Here is a 9,727-nt window from a genome sequence, read left to right on the forward strand (position 1 = left end):
TGAACATTATGAGTGTCATGGTATTTTTCCAGAATATTCATAAGTTTAAATTTCAAATTTTGAATTTATTTGGAATTTTTGTGATTTATTTGAAGTTTATAACATTTTATTATAATTTTAAGTCCATTAATGAACAATTTTAAGAAATATGAGTTAATTATAGTCAAGTAATTAGTGAAGACTAATTTTGAGTCCTAAGAGGTTAGGGTAATTAACTTGTGCATAAATATGAATTTATGTAATTTTTGTGATTATAAAACGTTGAATCACGCAAATCTGTAAAAACCGTATAATATATGATATTGGCTCCTTAAAAGGCGATTTAGCTTAAAATTGGGCATGTTCATACATATTATAATGCTGTATTTTATTTATGATTGTCATAATTTTATTTTATGTAATTTTTGAATTATGTAATTTTACTTAGTATGGCCTTAGTTTTTAATTGGTATTACTCGAAATGTATGGGAATATCGACTCGGTTGTAATTTATTGTGATCTCGTATCACCGTTTTGTAACTTAATAGATTTATTTTATTTTAATTACAAATGTATAATAGGAAATTATGTAATTTGTTATGTAATTTATTTATTCCGGAGTTCCTTGAAGACGGTGTCACAAAAGATGGCGATACATAAAGACGGTGTTACCTCGAGATGCGTGACACCACCGAAGTTCAAGGGACCAATGGAGTTGGTTTCCGAATATGTAATAGTTAATTAGATTTTCTATTTTAGGAAGGCCATACTAGGATTTTTTATGCTTTGCATTTTATTTATATGTTGCATGCATCGCTAAATCGCCATAACTAAAACATGCATTGTCATTTAATCGAGTTTATCGACCGTGTCAATTAGAATTATCGTAGTTCACCGCTTTAGTTCACTTAAAGCGTGATAGATAATAAATTGACATAACCTCTCGCTAAAATAATCAATTGAGACATAGCCTTACCAAATAGTAGAAACCATGAAAACCTATTTCGCGAGGGAGTGCACTCGGCCCTACCGGGGTACAAAACTTGTTACGTAGGGGAAGTGGGTGATAAATGTCTATCCACCGAATTCATGTTGATAAGGGATGAATCGGCCCTACCGTGCCCAAGTTGATGTGGATTTGGATCATGGACACATTTATTCGGAATTTGGATTGAGCTCAACGGAAGTATTCGTGACCGTAGTCCCATGTGTTCCGGGCTATAAATAAACATTAGAGTAATTTTATCGACCAAGAGTTCTAAAAGTAGAATCGATTAAGCGTTAATCCACCGAGTTATATTGATAAAGGATGAATCGACCCTACCGTTCCTAAGTCGATATGAATTTGGGTCTTGGAATCATTTATCTAAGTTGGGTAGAGGTCACTAGATAAATGCCATAAAACTTGTTTAAACTTATTTATAAGTATGATTTAGAAGACAAATGTTAATATTTCCTTTTCCTCCATACTTGTAGTTCATTACAATGAATCCATCAAACGCTACCGCACTGATAACTATTGAGTCTTACCACAATGTTTTTGACGACGTTTGCTCCAACAATGATTTCGACACTACTAGAGAACTTCATTTTGGGATAGGTTCGGATGGAAACCTTAACTTCATCATTTCTACTAGACCACCTACTACTACTAGATCTCGTGTGAGCCCGTCTCAGGAAGACTATCTCATACAATCTATAGGGTCTTTGTCTCTGGAAGATAAAGATGCCATAACTAGTGGGAGCTCAAGCAATCAAGTTCTTGCTTCATAGGGCAAAAAGTTCAAGAAGAAGGGAAAGAAAGTCAAAAACTTCAAGCAAGTTAATGATGAGTGCCATTATTTCTACGGCATGGGACATTGGCTTAGGAATTGTCCCGTTATTTGCGAAATATAAGGGAAGGAATCATCATTCCAAAAGGTAAAATTCCTAAGGAAATTTATGTTATTGATATAAATTATACTTCCACTACGACATGGGTACTAGATACCGGTTGTGGTTCTCACCTTTGTAATCATTTACAGGGTTTAAGAGACGTGAAGAGGCTTAGCAAGGGAGATGTGGATCTACGCCTTGGAAATGGAGCTCGAGTAGCGGCCGAATCCAAAGGAACTTATGTTTTAGCTTTGCCTAATGGATTTGAGTTGTATTTACATAATTGTTTTTATGTGCCTACACTCTCTAAAAACATTATTTCAATCGCCATGCTAGACATGGACGGTTTTTGTTTTGTCATTAAGAACAGTCGTTGTACTATTTCAAGGAATGATTTGGTTATAGGCCAAGCTTCTTCCATCAATGGCATTTACATTTTAGAGACCTCAAATCCGACTAATGATATCTATAACATTCAATCAACGAAACTCAAATCAAGTGACCCAAGTAAAGCGTTCATTTGGCATTGTCGATTAGGTCACATAAACGAGAATTGCATCAAAAGATTAATTTCAAGTAATGTGATTAAACCATTTGATTATCAGTCATATGGAACATGGGAATATTGCCTTCTTGGCAAAATGACTCGTAATCCTTTTAGTGGTAAAGGGACACGAGCTAGTGAACTATTGGGACTCGTACACACCGATGTATGTGGACCAATCAGTATCACTGCTCGAGGAAATTATGACTACTTCATAACCTTCACCAATGACTTGAGTAGACATGGGCATGTCTATTTAATGAAACATAAGAGTGAAGCTTTTGAGAAATTCAAGGAATTTCAAAATGAAGTAGAGAACCAACTGAACAAAAAGATAAAAGCACTACGATTCGACCGTGGTGGTGAATATCTTAGCCTTGAATTCGATTCACACTTGAAAGGTTGTGGTATTATATCACAACTTTCTCCACCCGGAACACCACAACTCAATGGCGTTGCCGAAAGGAGAAATCGAACCCTACTTGATATGGTTCGATCCATGATGAGTCAAACCGAGTTACCAAACTCGTTTTGGGGATTTGCGATTCAAACCGCAATTAGATCTTTGAACAATAGTCCCACAAAATCCACCAAAAAGACTCCATGTGAGATGTGGACGGGAAGGGTTCCCAATATATCCTATATGAAGATTTGGGGATGTGATGCTTACGTCAAGGTTAAGACCGACAACAAGCTTGCCCCAAGATCCGAAAAATGCATCTTTGTAGGTTACCCCTCGACCTCTCGAGGATACTACTTCTACAAACCACAAGATAACAAAGTGTTTGTGTCTTGAGAGGCTGTCTTCTTAGAAAGAGAATTTATTTCTAAGAGACAGAGTGGGAGAAATTTTGAACTTGATGAAGTTCAAGAGCCACAAACCGAAATAGATATGCAAGAAGATGTTCCTTCGTCGTCTAACACGGTTGTCTCTCCTCCACTTAGAATAACGAGTCATATTATTCGCCATCCCGATCGATATGTGGGACTTATCGAAGAAGATGGAACACTCGATGTGTTGCTTATAGAAAGTGACGAGCCCTCCACCTACAAGACCACAATCTCTAGTCCTAATTCCTCCTTATGGCTTGAAGCCATGAAGTCCGAAATGGACTAGAGATTGCGGTCTTGTAGGTGGCGGGCTCGTCACTTTCTATAAGCAACACATCGAGTGTTCCATCTTCTTCGATAAGTCCCACATATCGATCGGGATGGCGAATAATACGACTCATTCTTCTAAGTGGAGGAGAGACAACCGTGTTAGACGACGAAGGAACATCTTCTTGCGTCTCTATTTTGGTTTGTGGCTCTTGAACTTCATCAAGTTCAAACTTTCTATGCATGAAAACCAAGTTTGGGACTTGGTAGATTTGCCTAAAGGGGCAAGACCCCTTCAATGCAAATGGATATTCAAAGTCAAGAATGGCATAGAAGGACATGATGATGTCTACAAAGCTAGGATAGTGGCAAAAGGATTTACCCAAGTCCAAGGTCTCCATTATGATGAGACCTTCGCCCCCGTAGCCATGCTAAGATCCATACGGATTTTGTTAGCAATTGCCGCATTTCATGATTATGAAATATGGCAAATGGATGTCAAAACCGCTTTTCTAAATGGGCATTTAGAAGAGGAGGTGTACATGATACCACCCGAAGGTTTTGTTGATTCTAAGAATCCTAACAAAGTGTGCAAGCTTAAGAGATCCATTTATGGTCTTAAGCAAGCATCTAGAAGTTGGAATCATCAATTCAATCATGTTATAAAGGAAAATGGTTTTACTCGAAGTGTTGAGGAACCATGTTTATACATGAAATTTAGAGGGAGCAATGTTGTGTTCCTAATCTTATATGTCGATGACATACTACTCATTGGAAATGATATTCCGATGTTGTCTTCTGTTAAGAAATGGTTAGGTAACCACTTCCAAATGAAGGATTTAGGAGAGGCACAACGCATATTAGGTGTCCGGATCCATAGAGATAGATCCAAGAGGATATTGGCACTAAGTCAAGAATCTTATGTTGATAAGATTCTTCGACAGTTCAGCATGGACAAATCCAAAAGGGGATTGGTACCTATTGTAACCGGGACGATATTGAGCAAGACTCAATCTCCCTCCGAACCCCATGATGTTGAACACATGAAAACGATCCCTTATGCTTCCGCTGTTGGATCAATCATCTACGCCATGATATACACACGTCCTGATGTCTCGTATGCCTTCAGCATGACGAGTAGATATCAAGGAAATCCAGGTGAGAGTCACTGGATAGCCGTCAAGAACATCCTTAAGTACTTGAGAAGAACTAAGGATTCTATCCTAGTGTTTGGAGGAGACACTGAGCTACGTGTTAATGGATACACGGACTCGAGTTTTCAAACAGATAGAGATGACATGAAATCACAAGTTGGTTTCATTTTCATGCTCAATGGTGGTGCCGTTAGCTGGAGAAGCTTCAAGGAAGCTGTAACCGTGGATTCAACAACAGAGGCTGAGTACATTGCAGCATCAGAAGCTGCCAAGGAAGCTGTGTGGATCAGGCAATTCACGGAAGGACTAAGAGTAGTACCTACCGCCAATGATCCCATCACTCTCTATTGTGATAATAGTGGGACGATCTTCCAAGCTAAGGAGCCAAAGTCTAGTAATAGATCTAGACATGTACTTAGAAAATATCATGTAATAAGAGATTTCATTGAAAGAAAGGAAATTGCGATTTGTAAGGTTGGGACGGATGACAACATAGCCGATCCGCTTACCAAGCCTTTATCGCAGGCCAAGCATGATGGACATGTTGCGTCCATGGGACTTAAACGTGTACCAAGTTTATGTTAGATTTTGAAATGAAATAAAAGTGTTGTTTTTGTTCATGTTCATAATCGAACTTGTCTTTTATCTTTTCATTATACATTGTTACATCCAAACGGGTTGTGGAGACAATTGAACCCCGTTAATGTGAACGTGGATTAACATTGTATTTGCCCATAGTCACTTGTATGAGGTGACGTCTCGAAGTGACTAGAGTGTGATGCGATTGATGGCAAGTTCAAGTGCCATAGAGTCATGTGAGATGACTAGTCGATCACATAGGCAGACTCTTAGGAACATTTTGTCGGGCCTAATGACCGCTTATAGAGTTCTGGCAAATTTATATAGCCTGGTCGTGGCGAGAGCTACTATAGTATTCAAATGAGTCGATTCTTTAGACTAAAGACTATTCGCCTAAGATGGCACAGTTTCAGATTAACTTTGATTTGTGTTACTACGACCTTCGTAAATGGGGTCAAATGGGCATATTTTGGGTTATGATGGTTGTGGCTAGTCGAAGGGAATGAGTGCGATAGGAATTGTCCACCCCTAGTCAGGGTTATAACAATATCTCAGGGCCACTCGAGGAGTAATGAACTGGAAATGCGTGGCCACGCTCGGAATGAATCCATGGTGGATAAATCCGGTCAATGAGTTATTCTCCAGATCGAGGAAACCACTCTCGATATGATCACTTGCAAGTACGACCTGAAAGACACCTTGCATTGAGTGGGAGATAGTAATAGGACAAGAGAATTGGTGACGCACACTTGTCGAGGACAAGTGGGAGATTGTTGGAATATGTGTCCTCCGACAATAATGCGATCACAACTGTTGATCATAATGATCACATGTTTAAATCTCATTTTAAAGAATACATTTGGGAAGTATTTTTACTGTCAACTGGTCCACACATATCGGTAATGATTGACTGACTAGAGAAGGCTACCTTATGCATGCACTGGCTCCTTCTTTTTCCCCCTCTTCCACCCGGTTTTGAGAAGAAAACCACCTTGGTTTTTCTTCTTATTTTTACCAAATATACACTATGATATTTACTAGTACATATTCATTCATTCATCATAAAAATATTTTAGAGAGAGAAAATATTTCTTCCTTCTCCTCCCTCTCTTAACCGGTTTTCATAGAGAGACCAAATTATTTTTGGGTCCATTTTTATACAAAATTAATATTGTTCTAGTAATAATAGTATTAATTTTATTAAGAGTATATCTTGGGTATTATTCCTTGGAAGGGATTCTATACTTGGATCCTTGTTCATCCATTTAAGGAGAGCTCAAGAACAAGAGAGTAGGAGAACTCTCTTGTGCCCTTTGATCCGAAAATCAATGTAAGAATGAAGATTTCTTCCTTGTTTTGTTTATTGTTTGCATGCATAAGATCACTATTTAATTTTATGACTAAATTATATTAAAACATATATGAATATGTTGAGTAAAGAGATCTAGATTTCTAACACGGTTTTCTGATCTTCTTCCTGCAAATTCTTCTACTGGTATTCCTTTATTCACTATTTCAGTTATATTGCTTTAGTCCGTTTGTAGCTAGAATTGATAGATTAGTTTCCCGAAGCCATAATTATCGTATTATGCTAATCTTTTGTCCGTTAATTTAAGCATGAATTCAGTAGTTTATTTCGTTAATCTTGTTGTTGTTTTTATCAATATCATGAGTAGCTAAATCATTCGTGCTAGGATGTAGGGGAACTGTAGATTAGGCGGCATTAAAATAGGGAACCCTGAATCGCGCCACGGTCGATCGACCGCCTACCTTGGTCGATCGACTGGCCTCGTGAGATATGCTTCGTTTTAATTAATTTAATTTATTTATTTGACGAATCGAGTGCACGCGACTAGTTGAATGTTTAGGATTTGACCGACCCAATAAAGATCGAAAGACAGGGAAGGGAGATAGCCTACTTAATTAAGATGACTAGATTAGCGAGATCGAAAGATATGCTAGTTTAGCCTTTTGAGTCACTTTTCAGGACGAAAGTTAGTATTAGTGATATTAGGGACCTGTAGCGAGATCGAAAGACGCTACTTGTGAGAGTGGACCGAGAAGACCTCTTATTTTCCCGTCTCACGTGCTTGATTTAGACCTACCTAGTGTGCTGCCGCCGAAACTATAGTGAACCGACCATCTTAGCACCCTTTTTATTCTTGATTTCATCTATTGTTTAGTTTATTTTACTTTTATTGTTTTAGCTATAGACCAAATCAACTCAATCCCCACATACTGTTACCTTAGACTGAAATTAGACAACTAATAATTACATCTGCCTCTCTGTGGTTCGACCCTGTTACCACTAGCTTCTGTTAGTTTTAATAGGTTTTATTAATTTTATTTTTGGTACTCACAACAACGGGTATCAAATTTTGGCGCCGTTGCCGGGGAGGCAATTGTTCTAATTTTTAGTTGTTTTATTTTAGTCTGTTTCTTAGTTTAAGGGACATCCGTTCCTTAAACTATTCTCACATTCTTTTTGTAGTTTCTTCTTATGCGCAGGTCACAGGGTGGTGAATTAGTACCGTTCAATCCTGAGATTGAGAAGACTTTGCGCGAGTTGAGATGATCATCTAGGATATTGCCGACAGAGGAAGAGCTGAGTACTCTGTCTAGTTACTACGAGAACGAGCTGTTCGAGGAGGATCCACCTTCATCTCCCATTTCCACTTCATCAGCTGAGACCGTCACTTCTCTAGATTTTCTAGAGATGGCTGAAGAAGCGACTATAGCGAGTCACTCTGAGCCGACAGCTGCAAATCTATACAAGGGGTTCGAATTACCGGGAGCTGATGGGAAATTCGAACCGAAGCCTTCTTATATCAACTTGGTTGAGAGGAACCAATTCGGGGGAGCTGCAAATGAAGATGCTGCCAAGCATATGGAGATATTTATCGATTGTTGCTGCTCTATACCCCCGCCGACCGGTGTGACCCAGGACCAGATAAAGGAGACTATGTTTTTATTCTCACTCCGCGATGCTTCAAGGGAGTGGTACAGAGACGTGGACCGAGCTGCTAATGGGATCACCGACTGGAATTCTTTGGCCTTGGCATTCTACAAGAAATACTTCTCTGCCTCGAAGACAAATGCCATTAGAGCTCAGATCACGAGCTTTAAACAGGGTCCTGATGAGAACTTTCACGAAGCATGGGTCCGTTTTAAGAAGCTGGTGTGAACCATTCCGCATCATGGGTTTGAGAAATGGAGCCTATGCAATCAGTTCTACAATGGGCTCTATGACGATCAGAGGGCTATCCTGGACGCGACAGCTAATGGCAGATTCCAGGAGAATACGGGGGAGACTAAGGGGTGGAAAATTATTGATGACTTGGCCACCCATAAAGCTGAGTATGGGAATTCCCGGGGAAATCAAAGGAGAGCTGCAGAATCTCCTTCTGTAGCTGCATTAGAAGCTCTCACGGCGAGGTTTGATAAGTACGAGTTGGGAGGAGCTTCAAAAGGAGGCATTTACCATGTAAATGCTGTCTCAGACGGCCCTTTCGTCTGTAAAAGATGTGGAGCTGAGGAGCATGTTTCAGACAATTGTCCTAGTCCCTTTGAGTCTTGTGCTGCCTTTCAACATTATAGGCAGACAAACACTTACTATGAGCCGAATGTCCACCCAAACTTGAGGTGGAGTAGCCAAAATGTCTTGAATCCAACTCAACCTCCACAGCAGCAGCAGCAGCAGAATTATGTGCCTCCTCATAAGCAACAACAGTACCAAAAGCCTCCGTATGTCCCACAGTAGCAGCAACAAGCCCAAGGTTCTGATTTCAATGAGTTGAAGAATTTGTTGCTGAAGGAATCCCAGGCTAGAGAGGCCGGGATGAAGATGTTAGAGAGCCAAATTTCCCAATTGGCTAGCAAGAATACAACTCGAGCTCCGGGACATTTGCCGACTCAAACGGACCAAAAGGAGACCCTTAATGCCATTACTTTGAGGAGTGGGTCTACCCTTGATGGGCCCATTATGGTTGAGGACGTCACTGAAAAGGATGAGGCGGAACCAAGCAAGGAGAAGGCTGTGACGAACAAAAACAAGAAAAAGACGATCAGCAGGGATGTCAGTCGATCGACTGACATACCCAGTCGATCGACTGGTCCGCGACAACCAGAAGCTACTGTTCCTGTAGAAGTCAGTCGATCGACTGACCAACCTGGTCGATCGACTGATAGTGCTGCTGATAGTAATTCTTTTTGTCCTCCGATGCCCGATAACTTGAGGGACCACTGGTTTCAGGGTACTACTGCCCCGAAAATATTGAGGACAGACCCGACTGCTGATGGGTCCGTTCCGGTTCCAAAGTAAGACCCTTTGTCGATTAATGGTTCACATTTGAGAAGGTCTGAAGAAGGGTCAAGCTACAACAAGGAGAAGGCGGTGGATTTTCAGCCTAAATCCACCGATGCCGGCATGAGAGATTTAGAGGAGAGGGCTAAGTTGCTACTTTCAGCCCCCTATCCGGAGAGATTAGTGCCGACGAAG

General features: G+C 40.1%; 1 non-coding gene across 1 annotated transcript; it reads right to left on the reverse strand.

The window, feature by feature from the left end:
• Positions 1 to 8,326: 8,326 nt before the first annotated feature.
• LOC141603936 (small nucleolar RNA R71) lies at positions 8,327 to 8,433 on the reverse strand. The gene has a single exon (XR_012525771.1). It is a non-coding gene; the product is annotated as a small nucleolar RNA R71 (small nucleolar RNA).
• Positions 8,434 to 9,727: the final 1,294 nt, after the last annotated feature.

This window comes from Silene latifolia, chromosome 9 (genome assembly GCF_048544455.1).
Source record: "Silene latifolia isolate original U9 population chromosome 9, ASM4854445v1, whole genome shotgun sequence".
In the NCBI taxonomy this organism is placed as follows: domain Eukaryota; kingdom Viridiplantae; phylum Streptophyta; class Magnoliopsida; order Caryophyllales; family Caryophyllaceae; genus Silene; species Silene latifolia.